Source organism: Cornus florida, unplaced genomic scaffold (genome assembly GCF_030987335.1).
Source record: "Cornus florida cultivar Cherokee Brave unplaced genomic scaffold, ASM3098733v1 CherokeeBrave_3.0.0_Hap2_Chr07, whole genome shotgun sequence".
In the NCBI taxonomy this organism is placed as follows: domain Eukaryota; kingdom Viridiplantae; phylum Streptophyta; class Magnoliopsida; order Cornales; family Cornaceae; genus Cornus; species Cornus florida.
Window position 1 is genome coordinate 10,788,081 of NW_026775577.1, and position 23,417 is coordinate 10,811,497.

The 23,417-nt window shown below is 35.6% G+C and overlaps 1 long non-coding RNA gene across 1 annotated transcript; it reads right to left on the bottom strand.

The window, feature by feature from the left end:
• Nucleotides 1-220: 220 nt before the first annotated feature.
• Nucleotides 221-14,679, bottom strand: LOC132316388 (uncharacterized). The gene is made up of 5 exons (XR_009483922.1): nucleotides 14,501-14,679; nucleotides 9,515-13,311; nucleotides 1,096-2,320; nucleotides 913-993; nucleotides 221-344 (listed from the first exon to the last, which is right to left on the bottom strand). It is a non-coding gene; the product is annotated as an uncharacterized LOC132316388 (long non-coding RNA).
• Between the last annotated feature and the right edge of the window lie 8,738 nt (nucleotides 14,680-23,417).

The window sequence follows — 23,417 nt, forward strand, 5'->3', positions numbered from 1 at the left end:
ACGAATTGTATTGATGAGGACAACTACGTACCTTATTACTTCTGAAACCATTAGTGAAACAATCATCATGTGAATAATTGGTATTGGAATTGCATGAATCAGCAACAAAGGTCTGCAACATTATATATTTTTCAGGATATATTATAAACAATCAATTAAAGAATTATACAACTTTGTATATTGTAATTTATATGTTGGTTCCACCTTAACAGCAAACTTGCCTGGTTAGTTAATGGAGTAGTTAGTTCAGCAGGCGGTTGCGAAAACCTTCTGTAATGCATTACACGTTGTGGTGGCGTCATATAACTTTCTTCACTGAGAAATTCAACTGGAATTTCACAGCCCTACAAAATAAATGTTGTAAAACATTTGACCACATATTAACTTCTAACCATAATGAACATGTTAAGCAGCATGGGAAGCTGCGACAGAGAAAATTGAAGAGGTGGATTGGGCTGCCTTATGTTGGACTGGGGGTAGAGCTACATCGTCTATTCATTCAGTCTTAGTTATGCAAAGACCAGTTATTAGTCAAAAATTCTTCCAACAACAACCCCTTTGCATTGGCAGCCAGGTGTTACGTAAGTTATAAATAAGTTCAAACAGATTGCATGATAAGATTGCAAGAGTAGCTAAGGATCTAAATAAATGTAATTTATGGGAGGTTTTAGATGTGATGGGAGTTCATCTCCAAGACATTTTGTAACTTTCCATTGCTTAGTAGTTTAGGTGTTTGAAAGGGAAACATTTCTAGGACTATGTTTTATTTTCATGAGGGTATGCCATCATTTCTCTCCATGTATTATTTGTTTATATTCAATACACACTTATCATTTAGGGGGGGGGGGGGGGGGAATAACATAAAACAAATGTTAAGCAATGTGCTGAAAATAGTTATGCGATAATACTCACATTCACTAACACGTGGTAGGGGATTGTTCCACTACGACTACTACCACCTGCCTCTCCTGATTGAAGGGCTTCATTGCAATTCTATAACACAATTATGAGAATTATTACGTATGCATAATTTAATACACAGAACTGGTATTACTTATGAAACTATTTGGACAACCAGTAAGAGTATAAAAGTACCTGAAGCTGAACTGTTTGTGTGACGGCCCAAGTTTTGTAACAGTGCGTCAGTGATGACCAAAAGATGACCCGATAACGGATCCGAAATGCGGAAGCGAAAGGTGAAACAACGGTCTCTAGAGATACCATATGTTGCTAAGACACCAATGTGACCCTTAATGAGGTCACGGAACCCAAAGGAAAACAAATGCGTTAGTGACGTTTCAATTACGGACAAAAAGGAACCTAGGGACAAAATGGTCATTTTGTAAAAAGTGGATTCAGGTGCTATCGAGTACACCGCTGGAACAAATTAGTCAAGTTCAAAAAAAAATTTACTCAATTTGGAGTCCGAACAGGGGAGAAAGGTCAAAAACAAAAATGATGTCGTGGCGGCCCGACGAGGACAACCCACCACTGCTGCAACTGAGAGTAAAAACAGGCATCTAAACGGACTTTTTTGGAAAAACTCAAAGAAGAAACCCCCCCTAAAATCAAGTTTCCTACCCCGATCATGAACGGAAACAAAAAAAAAAATGCATTGTAAAATGCCCAGAATGCCCCCAAGAAAATCAGGTCAAGAGGAAAAAAAAAATAATCCAAGCTACTGCCCAAGTTTTGCAAATAGGGCTTCGAGAGGTTTTTAAATTGCTTAAATTGAAAACACAATCTTAAAATACACCCACAAGACCTCTGGAAGTTTCGGATCGGTCGTGACGATTTTCAAAAAAAAGTCGATGAATAGTACCAACTACATTTGTACTAAAAATTTGCAAAAACCTGGCAGCAAGGATTTTTCAGAAAAATATTGATTTTTGAGGGACAAGATGATGTTTTCTTGAAAAACACAAAGAAGAAACCCCCCTCAAAATTGAGTTTTCTACATGACTCACGAGGAAAAATGAAAAAAATACATTGTGAAATACCCGAAATGCCCCTGGAACAGAATAGGGTAAAACTCCCTAAAAATGCTACTTAGTTTTTGTTTCATCAAAGAATATATTGTTTGCCAAAGTGAGTATGCAAGTGCATGTAATATGATAAAATAGATGTGGTACAATGGCCTATGGCCTCATTACAATACATTTATAACATTTGACATGTCAAACCTCCAAGTTAGAAAAATTACATTTCATAGACAAATCATGAACATGGTAACACTTGCATGTGAACAAAATTGCTTCTAAAGAAGCTCAACCCAGCAAATCACCCAAGCAATTGCAATCTCCAATCTTGTATCCTATACCTGAAATATGCCCCAGTATCGTAGGGGTGAGTAACATAAAGCTACTCGTATGAAATGAGCATGCATCGACCTACGTTTTACAAGTGTACATGAATTAATCATTGTGGTCATTCCACCTAACGTCTATATCAAAGGTGAGACTCAAGGAGCATCCTAGCTACCTAAGATCATTTCTAGCATAAAACACATCTTTTATGCAATTTCAACAACATAAGAGCATGCTACACATAGCAACAAGATATGGCATGCTTACATAAAGCAACTAGTTAGAAACATGCTTACACAAAGCAACCAGATAGAAACATACTTACACAAAGCAACTAGATATAGATTCTCAAAGTTATCAACTTGAAATCTAAATGCTAAAATCAACTAAATATAGTAATTTAGTATGAATGTACTTAACAACATCAAATCGCCAATAGTCAAAACCACAGTCATAATATAAATATGATTGATAACTTGGAATTGAATGCGAAAACAAATACTGGAAGACTTGGACATTAGTCGGATGAGACCGATACAGGGCTAATTTGGAGCTACTAACCCCCAGGTAGCCTACCCAACGCGCGAACTTTTCTGGGCTAAGTTGGAGCTACTAACCCCTAGGCAGCCTACCCAACGCGCGAACTTTTGACTTAAAGGACTCTTGTCCCCGTACTAGAGCCAAACCCTAGCCATCATGCAATGTCCCAAGTGGTTCCAAAATAAATAGATAAGTTTACAACTTATATACGTATTGAATAGTACACGAAACTACCCTCATGCACAAGGAGGCTGAAACCACACAACACATGCTCTAAATCCACAACTACTATAGGATGACAATGTCGAATCTTCAGAGCACGATTTGTTACGCGCTATAATAACATCACATGTCGAATCTTCATAGCGCAATTCGTTACGCGTTATAACAATATAATCCAATATTGAAACATAACTCATAAATCCATTATAAGGCAAAAGTTATGCTTTAAACATACTATCAATGTCAAATACATGAGTTAATCAATAATACAATAGAAATGGAATTTAATCAATAAACTAATTAAATTCCCTAAGTTTCAAATCTCAATCAAATGGCCTCCAATTAATACATGATAAACAATATAGCATGGTCATTACATACACCATATCAAAACTCGATTAGGCCATAAGAACAATAAAGTGGAATTTAATTAAATCATGATAATCAAATCCCTAACTTCTAAAACAACATCAAATGGTTCCAAATTAACATATGCTAAAACATAAGTCATAGTTATCACAAATATCAAGTTAAACACTTAATTAGGCCAATGGAACCCTTAATTAGATTTTAATTAATTATTTTAATTAAAATCTCTAGATTTTCATACTTGTCCAAATGCTCTCAAATTAAAGTATGTTAAACAACATGCCAAGACATAATTTAAAAGCATATCATAAGTCAATTTTATGCTAGGTACGGCCATGAGATTTAATCTTTCACAAAAGATAAATCTTAAATAAAATATGCAATTCTTATTCAATTAATCCCAATTTAATATATGTTAACAAACATATTAAAATATGATTTTCTAGCATGCCACAATTTCATTCTAAGTTATACACATCCTTGTGAATTAAATTTCATACAAAGAAATAATTAATACTAATTTTCTAGGATCGATACAAGGCATGCAATTAAGTTGTATAATCATGTTAAACACTCAATACAACACACACACAAGCCTAGAACATCCCCTACCTCAATTTGAGATGAAAATCTCAAAAGCCACCAAATGGAAACCGCTCGGAATCCGACGAAACTTCTAGGTTTTGTCGGGGACTACACCGTGCACATAACCCCCAAGGAAGCCCCATCAAAATCACAACTTGACTTCAAACCCAAACTCAAATAATGGTCAGAAATGGGTTCTAATAAGAGTGAAAGAAGCGCATAGTCAACACGAACACTAAACGCAAATGTCCTTCTATGTTCTGACGAAGGAATGAAGCTCAAAAGAGGAGAGAGAAGGTGGCAGCCTCCCTTGGGCTGCCATGGAAGCTTCAGGTCGTACAAGAGAGTAGGAAGATGAAAAAATAAAATATCTCACTCCCCTTTTATAGAAATCTCAAGAAGTGTCCCGAACGGGCCCCTCCGGGTCCGAAAAAGTGAAATTTGAGCAGACGTGCTCAAATGACAAAACTCTGTGAACGAAAAAGATTCAAAATGAGAAAACATGAACAACGGAAGAAACGGCGTCAAAAACCAAGTCTCGAATAGAAAGTTATGCCCCAAACAAGTTTGGAGTTAACTAGGGCCAGAAACCCTGAAATTGGAAAACAATGACCAGAAGGAATTTCTAAGAGTACACAACTCGACGAAAAGTGAAAATGAATCCCGTACGAGGATCCAGGCTCAAAACAAAGCATTTAGCAATAACTTTCATTAATTGCACAATGGTTCCTCTAAAAAGTGAAAACTGCACTAATGGCCCAGAATGAAAATATCTTCCAAAAATATTTTCTTAAAAACCCCTAAAATAAAATATCTTCAAAAGATATTTACGAAAAAACACCCCAAGAAAATAAAATAATTTCAAAGAACTTTGCATCCATACCCCTATGGACACCGGGAGCAACCAGAGTACTTTCTTACAAAAGTAAAGATACGTATTTCGTGGAAACCACTCAAGATGGAGATACATGAAGTCAAAAACTAACTTCGAACACAAGAAGTGTGGTTACGCCAACAAAGTGTCAAACGGGGAAAAGACAAAATAAGGAAAAGTACGAAAAGTGAATAGTGTCGAAAAACGAAAAATGTGGAAACGACTCGGTCCTCAAGGAAAGTTGTTAATCCACAGAAAAGAGTCTCGGAAATCACTCCAGAGCACTCGAGATGACACTAAGCGAAGAGGAAATGAACTCAAAAAGGAAAGACAACGGAAAAAAAAAAAAAAAAAATCCGTGAAAATCCAGGTCATTACAGTTTGTTTCATTGATTTCGTCTTATTGCGACTCTTTAGCTCCATGGTCGGTTTTAACCTCTTAAATTTTCCTTTCCGTGTATCTTTACACTTGAGACCATTGGGGATTTTGTCAGTATTTCTGTTCATGCCGACATATTGGTTTTTGCCTTTACCACCAATATAAATTCCATTCCTCTCAGCAAACTTACATCTACAACTTGATTGGGCAATTTTTTTCCACTCCATGGCTTTCACTAATAAATCATTGTATCCGTCCTTATCCTCCGATACAATAGACAAAATTTCAGTCAGAATACGACAAAGTACCCTGTGCCGTCTCCTAACCTCAATTTTTGGATCAACTTCGGCAATCACTTCACCGGAAAGATTTTCCTCCAAGCTGTTATCTCTTGCAGTTCTACTCCACCTTCTTAATATATATCGACGAGGCAATGTATTGGCGAACATGGAGTCCTTTAGGATTTTCAAACTATGTCTACACATAATACCCTCCCTTTCAAATGTACAACAAAAACATAACAATTCATCTTCTGCTGTCCTCCTCACGTCGCGTTGCATTCCATCCTCACCAATGACTTTGTAAACACAGCCTCCGTTGCCATCGATGGGACTGCAACCAATGATCCTCTGACTGGCAGCAGCTGCTAAGAACTCCTCCTGGAAAATATTAAATATAACCTTTGTGTACAGGTTTGCCGCCTCTACTAATATGTTACAGTTTGTTTTCAGTTGAGGTAGATTGTGGAGCAACCCATACTCGGCTACATACTCCTTGTAACTCTTGTCGGACAATAGCCTTTAAAAGTGTGTGAAGAAATCTGGAAGAATCAGTTACCTGGATTAGTACACCTTCAAGCAACCATTGAAGCTTTCACTCAATTGTGTGCTGTGGATACCCGCGGACCAGGTATGTTTAATAAATGCCATGGCCCATCTATGTTTCAAAACAAAGAGATTTGTAAGCCATGTGTTACCAATAACACCATTTTCCGTTATCATTAAATTCCATTCCCTGGTAAATTCTTCCTCCTCCTCATTTCAAACATTAATTTTGATAACACATTCTTAAAGCCTTGCGCACGTCTAAACAACAACCCTAGATGCTTCTGTGCATTTTGCATTAGGTGCCAAACACACAGATAATGTTTTGTCCCTGGCATCACCAGTAAAAACTATTTCTGTAATATAACTACGTAAAAACATGTACCACGCCCAACTACACAATTAAAATTTGGAAATGCAAAGAGTAGAGATCTGAATTAAAATCACCTGCATCAATGCCTTTCCCATTACAGCATCTTGATCAGTGAAAATCGTCTTTGGTGCTTTATCGGACATTGTTTTTAAAAATGTTTCAAACAGCCACACAAACGACTCTGCAGTCTCGTCATACATGAACGCTGCTCCAAACACAGCGATCTCCCGGTGATGATTCAACCACAAGAAACTTCCAAATAGACGGTTGCCATGTACAACTTTATATGTTGTGTCAAAACTTACATCTCCAAAATTGCAATAATCAACTATCATTTTTGAATCGGCCTAGAATATGTTAGTGATCATTTGATCACTATCCAATTGGAATGCATAAAAGAAAGATAGATCTTCACAAGACTGAGTCTCAAAATAATTCATTAGCTATGCTGCCTCTCCATATTCGAGCTCAGTTTGTCTTCAGGTCCTTATATGGTTTAGTAAATCCAACTTCATGTACCCAATTAATTGTTTTCCACCAGGTTGCCATCCCATCAACTCATATGAATTGCGAGGGCTTATTCCTGAATCAGAAGCCAATTCCAAATCAATGGCCTGAACACGGCTAATTCTACGCTGGGATGGCAGCATGTGTATGCATTCATCAATCATCAATGGATGGTTGTGGCTTTCAACAAATTTTGTAACTTCCAACTTATGCGTATACTTGGAAACTTGAATAAGCATTCGAGCAGGGCAACCAGTTCGTGTTTCGGCCTTGGGAGTCTTTGTATTACTGTCCCGAATGTCGTCACCCTTAAAACCCTCCTTGTAGCATGTTAACAATCTCGATGACAGTTTACCAGTCTTTTTGCTCTTATTAAAATACTCTTTGCGGATGCTAAAACCGACTCGACCGGCATATGAATTATAAAAATCATATGCCTCTTCCTCAGTTTCAAACTTCATACCTATTCTTGGTTTCCATTCTACGACATCTGCCCTTGCAATAGGAACGTTTTCTATATATTTGGTGTCTTCGATGTTATTTAATACCTCTTCCATTTTAATAATTGAAATCAGAAACCTACAATATATAAAAAATACATTTGAACGAAGGGCTGTGTTGCAGGTATGGATTATTAATTGGAAATATTTTCTGACCTACTACCATTATTCAAGATAGTATAATGTATTAGGGCAGGGAACCAACTTCCTCAATTGCACATATTTTAATTTTGCTACAAATAACAAAATAAATGATTTATTTATCTTTTTCCAAGTCAAACATGCACTTCCAACCTTTTTGGACCTTCTATTTTCATAAAAATTACAACTGTGTTCAATTATTCATTTAACTTTTTCCAAATCAAATATGAACTTGCAAACTTCTTTGGGCTTATTTTGATAAACACTACAACCATGTTAAGTTAGAGGTATAAGAAGAAACAACAATACGAATTGGAAAAACATTTCCATGTCATGTAACCAAGAGTAGTAGTGTGATGCAGCTAATCATGCAACCAAACAACATCCCAACTAATTTGAGAAATTCAAACAAAGACAAACCAACAACAAACAAATACTAAAGAGAGAATAGGAAAAAAATAAAACATTTGTAGAAAGTGCACATGTTATTAGCCAAAGATAACTATACCAACAGCCTAGAACAAAAAAGAGAATAAATTTTAACCCAAAACTCAAAACTTAATACATAAAAAATAATAAGAATAATACTAATAATAAAAATAACCAGAGAACATCATGAAAGTTACCAAACAGATAGTAACAGAGTAAATTAAGTAAAATAAGAAAAAGAATCCAAAGATCATGATCAAAGAAAAAACACTCCAAATAGCATTATTATTAATGAATAATCAAAAGAAAAAAAATAAAATAAAAATTTTATTTCTCTTATTTTAAAGAAAGATACATACCCAAAGACATAGACAAATGTATTGGAGTAGCAAGCATAGTGCCCCCATCTCTCACAACGGTTAAAACCCATGATAGAAAAGATAGAGCCACATTGCCTTCTTTGCAACTTAAAGTCCCAGACAACCCATTCTCTCTGTCTCTCTGTCTCTGTCTCTGTCTCTGTCTCTCTCTCTCTCTCACACACACACACACACTGTGACACAGTGAGTTTGTAATTCAAAACCCACTGACCACTTCTTCCCAAAGATGAAGAAACAGGGGAAGATAGAAATAAAGGGTCAAAAGGACATGAACAAGCCAACTATTCAAATCCAATTCACTGTTACAACAACAAGAACAGAACGTTGTGGTGAAAAGAATCTGCATTAGTTCTCCTTCACTCTTTTATTTATATATATATATATATATATATATATATATATATATATCAAACTTTCTAAGATATTGAAATATACTAATTTAGTCGAGAGGTATTTTTTTTTACTTCATTGTTTATTTGTTTCTTTACTTTTCCCACTTGTCTAACTGACAATGATGAAATGTGGGAGCATTAGTTAGTGGGAAATGATGGGAAGGTCTTGGGCTTATTTTGAGAAACATTACAACCAAGTTGAGTTATTTATAATGAACAATCATAACTGTCAATGAGAACTTACATTTCATACAATGAAAATTTTATTCTAACATATTAAATTGGAAGTGTAAAACCTCTATTTCTTATTGTACAGAATATCCCAAATAGATTGTAGTATTTATCACGAATAAAACACTGCATTACAGGAATACAACGGATATTTTATTCTAACATCTTAAATTGAAGTTTAAAACATAACATAACTTTTAATACAGAATATCACAACTTTTACACAATTTAATCATATAATTTTCACAATTTCTCATTTAATTTTTCACAGTTTAATAACAGTTCAAGAATTACCAAACACACGACACTGAAGGTTCCTTTTCCCCACATTCAATCAAACCTTTCCAAACAAATTATAATTTTTGAAAGAACAAAATTAAGGAAAGCTGGGACTTTTTTGGGAAGACAATTTATTTCATTCTATATTTAGGGAGAGAAGAAGAAAGCAGATTAAGAACATACCTTCGTCACTGTAGCTTCCTCTTCTCCAACACTGAAGGTTCCTCTTCCTCACGTTCAATCAAACCTTTCCAAACAAATTGTAATTTTGAAAAGAACAAAATTAAGGAAAGCTAGGACTTTTTTGGGAAGACGAATTTATTTCATTCTATATTTAGGGAGAGAAGAAGAAAGCAGATTAAGAACATACCTTTGTCACTGTACCTTACTCTTCTCCGACATTCAATGAAATGTTTGGAAAGAAATTGTAAATTTGAAAAGAAGGAAGAAAATCGGGAGAGAAGAAGAAGAAACAAGATTAGAAATTTAGAAGGTCCGATTCACAATTGTGCCTTCCTCTTCTCCGCCGACGTTTAATAAAACCTTTGGAAAGAAATTATAAATTTGGAAAGGAGGAAAAACTGGGAGAGAAGAAGAAGAAAGAAGATTAGAAGAGGCGCTAAATCTGTTTTGGATTTTCCAATTTGCCGCTTCAATCTGAGTTTCAATAGGAAAAATTTCGTGTATGTATGTATGTATGTATAATTTTTTGTATGTGTATTGTTCGTATATGTGTCTCTGTGTACCTTTTTTACCCAAAGTACTGTTTGGCCCTTTTTACCACTGCTACAGTGAAAACCGGAGGGAACAGATTCTCCTGTTCCACAGGAGAGGATTCTGGTTCAGTACAAGATAGGTACTACCAACCATATTTCAATTAGTAGATAAAAACTATGATCAATCGTGACACTAACTTTTTACCCAACTCCTCCCCATACTGAAGGGAACAATGCCCAAGCTGACCCAGAACCAGATAATAAACTAAAAAAACATAGACAGCCAGCATCAATATGCAAACTATGTAGGAAATTATATTCAATGAATACAATAAATATGAATACAATAAATAAATAAATATGTAAAATAAGGAACTACTCTATTTATTTATTTATTTATTTTTGTTCCCTTTCAAGTGGAACTACTCTTATGAGTTTTGCAAGTAAATGGGTCATCCAATTAGGACCCACCAATGTTATTGTCACAGAATGAAGAATATGCAAATTTTTCGATGGAAACACCAAAAATACTAAAAGAATATAAAAGATGTGTATAATTGAGAAGATCAGAATTCTTTAACTAGATATTATTCTCCAAATAAGGCCCTCAACATCAAGTTTTTGTCTAGCCTTGTGAAACCCAATAATCCCCGCCTTTCTCTGAAATAGCTGCAGTGTGGTACTCCCCGCATGACACTTAGTTATCTAAGGCCTCCTCATTATATAATTACCTCCTCGTTCCTTGTAGATTTTCGGATTCGGAAGCTGGTGAATTGTTTCAGCTTCAACATCCAAAGCAATAAGGTGGGGATCACCATACCCACCAGTCCAATAAATATACCCTCCAACAAATAAGGGGCAGTAACATCGAGTCAGATACTTAACAAAGTCCGATATCTCTTCTGACTCTTCAGTATCAATCATCCTCCAAGCACTCTTGGTACCCACAGTTAATATTGTGCACACATAATTAAAGTTTTCATCACCACTTTGTATCTCCTGGTAGAACGAACATATGCTAAACAAGACTGGTATACAATTTTATCAAAAAAATGGAGGGAGGACCACTACTTGCTTCGTAATAAGATTTGCAACATGGATGAGGTACCGACTTATGCGATCACAGAACAACACTAAGCCATCACAACTAGCATAAACATGCTGAAAAGACCTAATTCTTGACTTTCCTATCTGAATATCGAAATTGTGTATCTCCACAAAGTGAAACAATTTTGAATGTACACGATCTTGGATGAAGAGGCCATCAGTTGATTTCTGAAGGTGCGTATTAATGAAATGAGATTCTTAGTTCAATTTGCCAAGTTAAGGTAAAGAAACAATATTTCTAGACATTGAAGAAACATACGGAACATCTTATACATAAAAAATAAACCAATAATCGATTTGACTTGTCCTTCTATCCTATTATCTATGTCTAGCATCCTTTAATTGGGACTAACATTCCATCTCCATATGAATCTTTCAAGGAACTGAAAATATTGATAGTTCAGACCGGAACTTGAGGCTTTGATACAGCCTGAACCAATCATTCAATCCATAGCACACAATAAACAAATAAAGCAAGAAATCAATGGACACATATTTTTAACGTGGAAAACCCAAACGGACAAAAAACTGGGACCTCCTAATCTAGGCAAATGGAATCAACTACAAAAAAGAAGGATTACAACCTAGGTGACAATTCCAAAAACCCTAAAAACTCCTAGTGACCTCGTTGACGATCAACCCATCAAACTCTCCTTGGATTTCCAGGTACACGATCTGCTCGCCAACAGCCTTCGCTCCTCAAGAATCTGCTTCTACACCAGTAATCCAACCACTAATTGTCCAATTCAATCTCTAAAGATGGATTAATTATGATGTTGAAGTCTTCACAAGTAGTACACAGCAACAAATGTCAACGCACAGTGAAGAACACACCAGTACTAAGTGTGATGAATCTAAAGAAATCAATAATAATGATGCAACCTTAGAACTCAAAATTAGGATCTCTATGTGTGTATAAGTTATTTTCTGTATCTTTTGTATTCTGCTGTAGAGTTGTATGTATATAGGCAAAATAGAAGTATAGAGAGAAAAGGTTTGGTGTCGTTTTAAACTAGAATGAAAACTGAAATTTCACGAGGCTCGATTTGTTGACACAACTTCAGTGGGGCTCGATTGAGAGCTTGATCAATTGAGTCTACTTCAGTGTTTAACTTAGAAAATTTTGAATAGGAAGTTTCCAGAAACACTTCTATGCACATTTCAAAAGATTTAGGGAATCAAATAAGGTCTAATCATGTAAGAATTTAAAACCTAATCATGAGTGCATCAAAGTGTTAAATTAACTTCTTCTGTTTTCATAAATGGAATGACTTTATAAAAGATAAGACAATGAAGTATAAAGGAGGGCATGCCCTCACTGTACAGAAGTAACAAAACAGAAGGTAGGAATTAGAACAGAATACACCTACTTCCAAAACAAATGACATAAAATGCCCTTAACTAAGAGCACCTTCTGAAGACATACCAGCAACATAAAAACAGAAAACCAAAGCTCTCTAGAGTACCCCACCTTCCAATTACCCCAAATGACTACAATAAAATCATTTTTGGAAGCTGATCAGTGCCGAACCAAGAAGAAACCCAGATGACCAACATTTAAATCATGGACAAGATGCCAATTTTTACCCAGAAGATCGGCAAAGTAGTCCTATACTTGAGTAACAAAATCACAGCTCAAAAAAAAAAAAAATACTCTCTATCATCTGATGCATTAAAACAATACAAACAAACCGGAGCAAGGCATTCCCCTCATCCATAAATTAAAAAACAAAGGGAGTTTATTACACAAAGCTAATACGGTAGTCACTGAAGCTCTAGACCTTCCCTTTTTCGACAAATCGAAGCCCATGAGACATGATCATAAATAGCTTTTTACCTTGGTGTAGAATATTAAACAATTACTCTCCAAGGTAGCTCGAAATTCCTTCTTCAACCAAGTGTAGGAGGTAACAACTAACACTAACTTTTAGGAACTCCTAACCTACACTAGAAATTAAAACAAAAGTTACAGACTCTAGCTTTGTTCTATGAAATTTGCCAACATAGGTCCTATTAACCTACATTCTCCAATTTCATGACAAAACACAGAAGAAAACTGAACAATAAATCAGAAATAAATAAAAAAATTACTCAAATCACCTTTGGAAGCTTTCTGGACTTCAAAGACTGATACATGTTGCAAAACAGATATGAAAACTGCACGAAATGCATTATATCAATGTGTTAAGAGAAATTATAAATCAATAAAACGAAATATAGCTAAAAATTATCCATTTTTGGTCCCCATTTGATTATTATTATTATTTTTTCATATATGCTCCCTGTTGAATTTTGCCAAGTTAAAATAAATCAATCAACATATATTCAACAAATCCATGTTTTAACGCCAAAATCCTATGGATTTTGTTAACCTATTAAAGATGATCTAGTAGGATTAACAACTAATGCATTAAATGTTGTCAACCAGTATAAAGGTACAGCGCAGACAACCATGGACACACTCTCTATGCTTTGAACAAAAGTGCTTATGAACAGCACCAAACAAAGAGATTCGTATTATAGAATGCAGATTATGCAATTATATTATGTAAATTCTTTATCTATTTCACCTTAAAAACAAGGGTCAGCCAAGTATTTGCATTCCTATAGCCTCTGAACCTGCCCCATTAGACTGGCAATTAATCGAGCAGTTCATGTGCATATTATAGAATGCAGATTATACATTACACATTGATTTATAATGGTAACAACAAAGCCCCATGCTTCGGAACATAAGCTATCTTAGAAAATAACAACAAAATATTCATCATAGAACTTCACTAAATAATCAAAACGACATACGCATATATATGATATCAATATATAAATATGTGTGAAGTGGGAACGAGAAAGTTGTCTCTTTACTCTTGCGGACGATGTCACGCTGAGCAATTCGAGCAGATCTTCTGGGTCCATTTTTCGGATTATCTATTGAAGATGATGGATGATGACATACCTAAAACTCTTCAGTGCAGTTCACCTTTGCTGGTAGTGAATGGTGTGATTTCTTTCAATTTTGGGGGATTTTGAAAATTACAACATAAAAAGGAAAGCATACAAAATCAAACGAAGGAAGAGTTCAAGGGTTTTGATTGATTTTGAAAGGAAGATTTCAACACAGAAAGGAAAGTATCGTTGAAATCAGATCTCTGTTTGATTTTGAATTCTTCTGTTCGCGCCATTAAATTATATAATAAAGCCTTCACTTTTTGAAACATTATTAGAAAAAATAAAAATAAAAACAATACTTGTATGTAAAGTTAATTCTAATTTAAATTTTTTTATATTTTATCTTATTCTAATTTTAATTGTAAGACGGGAAACTCAGTAATGCATCGAATCAAACCTTGTCTGAGCAGAGTTTAGATTCTGCGGCTCATTCTCTGCCTGCTCCAGTGCAGCTTGTAGGCACTTACGCCATTACGCTTGGCTTGTCCTTCCATTTGTTTGGATCGAAAGAGCTTCTATTCCCATTCTCGTTCAACTTGGTCTATATCGACCTATTTCTATCTTGTACTATAAGACTATCCCGGAAGCTTCGGTGCTCCCAAATACTCCTATAGTCCTATAATACTAAAATTATTTTATTTTAATATTTGAAATACGTTGAAAAATAATAGTATGTTTTTTGCTTCATTTGTAATTTTGAAAACAATTCTAAAAAATTTAGAGAAAATAAAACAGTTTGAACATGTCTTTTATAACTAAGTTTTCAACCAAGCAAAATTTTTTTGTACAATCACTAAACAAATCTATAGTATTTATTACTAGATAGTATATAGTAGATAATAGGGATTATTACATATAAATGGTGCTAATGACTTATATTTACTATTTGATGGAGTCAAAGTCTCATAATTTCGAAAAAATGAAGACATGAAAAAATACTGGTTACCCTCAATGAGATACCACTTTTAAGCACATAGGTACCACTTTTTATAATCAGGTACTATTTTTTGTGTTGTACAAAAAAAGTGATACATAATGCACAAAAAGTGGTATCTATGTGCGTAAAAAGTAATACCTATGTGAATAAAAGTGGTACTTGATGTACAAAAAGTGATACCTATGTGAATAAAAGTAGTACCTCAGTAAGGGTAAATAGTATTTTTTCATGTCCACGTCAGCATTTTAGTCAACATCAATTTTTCAAAAGTATGGGATGTTGACTCCATTAAATAGTAAATATAGATCATTAGCACCATTTATATGTAATAATCCCTAAATAATATTAGGCAAGGCAAGTGTAGGTATAAGCATACATGTGCTTGCGGGTGAGGCATGCGTGCATTGACACGAGATAAAAGAGGTGCAAGAATGATATGTGAACTTTGACACTCAATTGTGAAAGCAAAATACATCCTGAGTATGCTTTGAAGAAAGATGATGTCGCAAAAAATTATGAAAATATGGATAGAGGAGATGATGGCTTTAACCAAACTCCAAAAGGAAGATGGACAAGAACTGATCATGGAAATTGCACCTATGGTTAGGCTTGTAGGATGTTTTGAAACTTATATTTACCTAGAAGGTGGTTGTTCTTCTTTGAGTATATATTTGCTTATGCGTTGCTTTTTTGGTTCTCGAGTAGATAGTTCTTTAGTATTTTAACAGATTTAGCGTGTGAGCAACCACGCCCCCTAGCTTTTTTTCCTGGACATTGTTTTTGGGTATATTTGACAGATTTTGTGTTGTTTGATCAAACTAAAAATTAAGTACTGAAAATTTTCAGAACTGAATTTAAGTATTGAATTTTTTAAGTGGTAATTAAAAATTAAATATTTTTTGATATCTTTTAGAATTTTTAGCGTTCAGCAATAAGTGATGTCCTTAGTCACTTAAAATTTTATCCCGTTTTAAGTGACACGTACCGTTTTTAGCAATATTAAAAAATGCACTTAATTGGATAAACACTTAATACATTCATAATTAAGTGCTGAATTGAGTAATCAAAAGTATGCTTAACGATACCCCTATGCTGCGTTTGGTATACAAGAATGAATGGAATGACAGTTGAAATAGAGTGAAATGGTCATTCTCATTCTAGTTTTTGGTTGTACCAATTTAAAATTTAAAATTTAAAATGGAATGAATTTTAAATTGTATTATCCAAAATACTACTCTTAAGTGACAAATAAATTAAATGAAGAAAATAACAGGTACTGATCGGAAGAAAGAGAACAATAAGATCAAATTGGTGAATTAGGGTAGGAGGCTTAGATGGTTCGGGGTCTCTGGATTCGAGTTGATGGAATAGATGCAAAATGAGATTGGCCATTACCCAAATAGAGATGGAGCCTAGTTCCTTGAGCTTAGCTGGCCAGTTGGAACGGGAGAGGGATCAAATGCAAAAAAGGATGGTTTAGATGTTGCTTCTTCGCTTCCATTCACTGGACCCCGTTTTAAACACATATGGATTGGAAGGTTCATTTGCCGCTTCTGCTGCTTCAATGGATGGTTCTGGAACCATGCGAATAGATGTTATAGGCACCCTTTGCTTCTAGGTCTCGATATGTTGCTGCTGGATGATCCATTGTTGCTGGTGCTGGATAAAGAGGTTCAACCACAATAGGTGCTTCAACTGGCTTTGATTTTGGCACTGGATCGATACTACGACGAGCACCAGACTTTTCATCAACACCACGAAAGAGAGAAGATGGATCTAGCTCACCACGAAGGCATCTTGATCACTATATAAGGATACATTTCTATGAAACTAAGATATGGATATGGATGGATCTAGCTCACGGAGATCTGGATCTGAAGCTCGATCACGAAGTTCTTCATCTCAATAATCTGGATCTCCTGCTATAGGGCTACTATATAGATAGGGTGTCGCTACTTCTGCTTATGCTCCTGCCTTTGCTGCTGCTATGGGTGTTTTCGATCAATAAACTAGGCACTCTACCTATGCCTCCGTGGGTTCTCCATCTCGAGCTGGATTAGTAGAATCAATTGCTCAATCGACTAAATCAAATCTATATGGATCAAGCCTTTAATCATCAAGTGAATCAACTGGGACTGCTACTTGGACTCGGACTCAGACTCGGACTTCCAGCTCTCGATTTCACTCAATCTGGAACATCTAAATCTCCCAATGCCCTATCAATATTGAATTCAGAAATCAATGTGCCGGGTGCTGCCCCTGCGTCTTAGTCAACAGAAGGGACAGTTGCAGAGTCAATTGCTCAATCGAATGAGGAAGAAACTATTGAGATGACGTATCACCCGAATAACCACCACCTTTTCCTTCATCGAAATCAGAATAATAATAGGCCGCTTAACCAACAGCTTAATCGAAAGCTTATTAATTTACCCGATCGATGGGTGACAAGAAACTATACGGGCAAATCTGGAACAAGACCTACAGGTGCGAAGACTACACAACCGTCTAAACAGCTGGCTAAAGATTTGCTAAAAGAGCAGCATCTCCGACGTTAAAAGTCATTTTTGCATGTTAAATCTATATTTTGACAGGTGATACAGTGTCAAAATATTACATTTTAGTAATTTTACTCTAATGATCCATTTAATGCAAAATATTATTTTTTGACACAATCACTATTTTTTTTTCACCTACCATTCCCACCATTCATATTTGCATCAGTAATATTAATATTAGTATTAGTCACATTCCAAATCAAGTTGTAAACATTAGAACGAAACCAAAATTAAACATAATTAAAAAGAAGCAAAATTCCAAGTCAAGTTGTAAACATTAGAAGGAAACTAAAATTAAACCTAATTAAAAAGAAATAAAATTTTAAAATATCTTATCAAAAAAGGACCAAAAAAAAAAAAAAAAAGACAAAACAAAATGATATAAATATTTAAAAAAAAAAATTAGGGAATTTATATATATATATATATATATATATATATATATATATATATATATTATATTTGATTATATTATTATTAAAAAACAAAATATTTTTAGGGCAAATTATTTCAGCCTCCCCAATCGCTTCCATCTCTATTCTCGTTCTTGACTCTAAACTACCATTCTTTTTCAACTATCATTTCCAAGTACAATTCTTTAGCCATATGCTCCATTAAAATCCTGCCAAAAAAAAGATAAATATAAAGAGAAAAAAGGAAAGACTGGACAAAGTTAGGAATTATAATCCACTATTCCAGCTGCCACATCTACAATATCCCCAAGGAATTTGATTTCTTCAATATTCACAATTATTTTTTATAAAAAGGAACTAAAACCAGCTCTTTGTTACATTTCCTAAACCATGCAACGTTGCTGATAATGAAGTTAATAAGAAGATGGGGCTCATTCACATGGGGTTTCAATCAAACTTTCTCTGTATTGTCAATTCAAAGCCCATTTTCACAAATAGCAGTTGCCATTTCTTGTGCTACAATTGGCACAAGAATTGGCAATGTTAAAATTTAGCAGGCAAAATGACAGCCCATTGGAGAGCCCATTTGAAGCCCATCAGCTATATTTTACAAATAACAGCCAAAATAGCATTGGGTTGGAGATGCTCTAAGGGCCAAAATTGGAAACTATAAAACCTAAAAGTACACAATCAGTACGAGTAGGTAGAGAGCTGTTGGTTCAATGGGATCCGAGTCTTATATAATTTTTGTAAAAAGAAATGATGGTGATAGTGGATGGCGGTGATGATGGTGATGGAAGCGGAAAGTGGCAATGGTGTAGGTGATACTGCCGACGGTGGCGGCTGTGGGGGAAAGCGGTGGTGGCGGAAGGTGGCAGTGGTGTTGGTGGAAAGCAGTGGCGGTGGTGGTAGTAGTGGAAGGCATCAACGGTATAAGTGATGATAGTGGAAGACAATGGTTATGGCATTGGTGTGGTGGTGGGTGGAAGGCGGCAGTGGTGGTGGTGGAAGGCAATGGAGGTGACAGCGGTGCTGAAGAAATAAAGGTGGCGGTGGTGGAAGGTGATGGTGGAAGTTGGTAGCTGAAGGCAGTGGAGGTGGCGATGGAAAACAGTGGGGGAAGCGACGGCGACAATCATGGCGGTAGCATTGACGGTAATGGCAATGGTGGAAGGCGGTGTGGTGTTGATGGCGGTGGCGATAATGGGGGGCGGTGGTGGTTGCAATGACGATGGTGGAAGGCAATGGAGGTGGCGATGGTCGAAGGTGATAGTGGTGAAAGACGATGGCAGTGGTAGAAGTCAATTGTGGAGGTGGAAACGGTGGAGGTGGCAGTGTCGTGGTTAAAGACGACAACAATAGTGGCGGTAGTGGAATGCAATGGAGGTAGTAGAGGTGAAAGGCGATGGTGGTTGTGGTGGAAGGTCGTGGTCGTGGTCGTGGTCGTTGTGGTGGAAGGCAATGGCGGTGGTGAAAGGTAGTGGTGGTTTTTGGACTTGAAACATGAGAGTTTTTTGGGAACTTAATTTTTTAAAAACATTACTTGGGAATGGAATGACCATTTCATAAGTTTAGTCATTGTAATGGAATGACCATTCCCACTTTAAATTGCATACCAAATAAAGGAATTGTTGCATACTAAACGCAACATTAACATTTTTTTTGATAGGCCCACTGACCAAACATTATAAAATAACAAATTTGTCATTTTGGCGAATGAGTCATTTTTTACGATTATTATGATATAAGATAGGGAAAAGTACAATAAACCCCCTTGAACTATTGGCATATTGCAACAACCCCTTTGAATTACAAAAAAAACCCTAAACTATTAATTTGTTACAAGAAAACCCCTAAACTATTGATTTGTTGCATTCCGGTAGTTGACTTGGATGGAAATAGTAAAAGACTAATTTACCATTGTTTAAAACTATGTAGTTTTGAAACTTATACCCTTAACTTGATGACGTGGCAATGATAATTTCAGACAACAATCAAATTGCAACAACAAAGCAACCTTATCTTTAGAGGAAAAAAAAAAAAAAAAAAAGGAAAACAAATCCTTTTAAACCCATTTGGCGTTAAACTTATCCTTTACCGCCATGTTCGACGACAAAACTCACCTGATTCCAAAATCTCTCTAACGTTGATGATCCCACTCAAATAAACTCGACAAATCTATTCTCCATGGGAATTGCAAAAAAAAATTTTAAAGCAAGGCCAACCAAATTTTACTCCTAACAACCACTTGGACGCTTGTTTTCGATTACCACCACGTCAACAAAATTCAAAAGCTGATTGGCATGTATAAGTCACCAATTTTCAGACTGATTAGCAAAATCCAATAAGCCCTCCATGTACCACCATGAAGGAGAGATCGACAGCGGTGGAGAGTGCAAAGATCTAATAACCAGTCCACGAGCTTGGGAAGGTTTGCCGACAAGTTCTCCACGGTGGTGTACTCGCTTTTGCTGCTCACACAGCCAAGCACGAACCAATCAATCGCCTTCTCGAGAGCAAATCCTCTTTCCCAGCAAACAACGACTCTAACATATCTTCTTCGGTTTTTCACCGAATATTTACCATGATGAGGCGTGACTGAAGTAGAGGTCAACAAAATGGGTTTGATTCGCGAGAGATGAAGTCGGATACTTTATATCCATACTGAAAGGAACCACATAAAACCACTGCCACCACCCCCACAAACCCACTGCCACCACCACACAACCACACCCAAACCAATACAAACTTAAATAATTAAGGGTAAATCACACGCTGTCAAACCCAATTGAACCACAAAACCAACTCCCGCTACCATCATCACCGTTACCTCCCTGACCTACCTTACTAACCAGGCAACCACAACCTTCTTTCTATCCATTTGGAAACATTTTAGGCTAAATAATACACAATCAAATCTAATATTCGAACCCTACAAATTCACTGCCACCGCTCTTGTTACCGCTTCTTCCTCTGAGTTTTGCCTTCTCTAGCATGTAATTGTTTCTTCTCCTACGCTTCCTTTGAAAAATCTTTCATTGATCTGCAATTTACACAAACACAAGAGCTATATAGTTATATAGTTATATACACACAGAGAAAGAAGGTGAGTACGAAATTTTTAATTTTTTTCAATTATGTGCTTACTATATATATATATATACACACACAGACAAACATAAAGGTGTGTTTGGGGTGTTTAAAAGGTGTTTAAAAGTTACAATAAGGGGACATTAGTGTCTTTTCATGCTTAGGAGGGTAATATAGTCATTAAAATTATAGTGTATGTCATGTGCCATCACGTTGCCACTTTAAGGGTAAGATCTGATCGAAACAGTGACGGATCCAACCGGAACAGTGACGGATGGGGCTATTTGCAACAACAATGCATAGTTTATGGGGTTAATTGCAATTTTAATAGTTCAGAGGGTTAATTGCTGATTCTATAATAGTTCAGGGGTTTTTTTTTGCACATTTCCCTATAAGATATTATTAACTTTTCACGCTCAAAAGTTATTTTTGACAAATGAGTTTATTGTGTGTAATTTGTCATATCATCAAGGAAATTACACTTATAAAGTACCACAAGTGACCTAATTGATAGAGATCTTGTACACGTGTGTCCGTCTTTGATCCAGCCTCCCCTAATTTGCAAAATAAAAAAATAAAAATAAAAAGGTAATCCGTAATTTACACCTATAGGGCGTTTGAAGTTTTGAACTCGTCTGCCAAAGTTCAGCGCAGAGTGACGTGTCCATTCACAACTGTCTCTTCATTTCCAGATTTCACTTCACTGACCACTTAGGGTATGTTTGGTACGGTGGGTTTGAAGGGGAATGATAACATTAGTTATGAGGGAAAAGGAAGGGAATGATAATAATATATTTGGAAAAAGAAAGGAAAGGAAATAATTTTAATAAATTTATTATTATGCCCTTTTATATTTTAAAAGATAAATTTATATATATACATATATATATATACACACACACACACACACACATATATATATATGTATATTGTCTCCTATATAATGGCCCATGGATTGGCCACCAGAAAGGAAAAATTATTTTAGAGCAAATCATTTCAACCTCCATCTCTATTCTCGTTCTCAACTCTGAACTTAACCTCTCTCTCTCTCTCTGTAACTACAAACTACTACAAGCATCAGAAGTTCAAAACCCATATATTTCAGTTTATATATTTGTCTAAAAGAATCAAAAGTTCAAAACCCATATCGGCATCATTTCAGATTGTTCAAAAAATCAAAACCCATATCAATCTTTCAATTTCCATCATCCGCTGTTCCAATTTGGGTTCGTCGTTCGCAAGCTTAGGCAGCCGGCCTTCTTTCTCTCAACTCTCAAGCTTGCCGCCCTCTCTCTCTACAACTGCTAACTTGTGTGTATGGGTTCTGTTTTATTTTTATTTTTTCTAAATCAACTAATCAAGGTCTGTAATTCTTGTTTTGCAAACTAAATTCACGTGTAACCAAGGGTAAATTTGGCATCAAAAATCATACACCAAGTCTCTCCTCCCTTTCCTTCCATTTTTAAAAGGTTAAGAAATTTACTGTTGAAGCCTTGTGTTAACCCTTAAAAACCTTCCTTTTCCTTCCAACCATTTGAGCCAAACATAAATTTTTAATTTCCCTCCATCACCTTCCCTTCTCTTTTCCATTGCACCAAACTAACCTTTAGGCTATGTTTGGTACGATGGGTTTGAAGGGAGATGATAACATTAGTTATGAAGGAAAGAAAAGGGAAGGGAAGGATAATTTTAACCCCCTATCGTGTTTGGTTGGTTAATAAAGGAAAAGAAAGAAAATGATAATGATCATGTTTGGGAAAAGAAAGGAAAGAGAAGTATTTTTGTAAATTTACTATTATATTTTTTTAATTTTTAAAAGAAAAATTTATAAATTTAAGTATGTAATATTTGTAAAAAAAAAAAAAAAAAAAAAAAACCCCTATAACAAAACGTATGTAATATATATATAATATTTTTAAGACAAATCATTTTAGCCTCCTTGCCTCCGTCTCTATTCTCGTCCTCAATTCTAAACTTGCCAGTTTATATATTTGTCTTCAAGAATCAAAACTACAAAACCCATATCGGCATCATTTCAAATTGCTGAAAAAACTCAAAACCCAATTTCAGCCATATCGATCTTTCAGTCGGCCCTCTTTCTCTTAACTCTCAAGCTTGCCCCCTCTCTCTTTCCAACTGTTAACTTGTATATATGAGTTTTGTGTGTAATCAATGGTAAATTTGGCATAAGAAATCACTCACTCAAGATTCTCCTTCCCTTTCCTTTCGTTTTTGTCCATTTTTGGGAGGTTAAGAAATATACTGTAAAAACCTTGTGTTAACCCTCCAAACCCTTCCCTCTCCTTTCCTTTCTTTCCA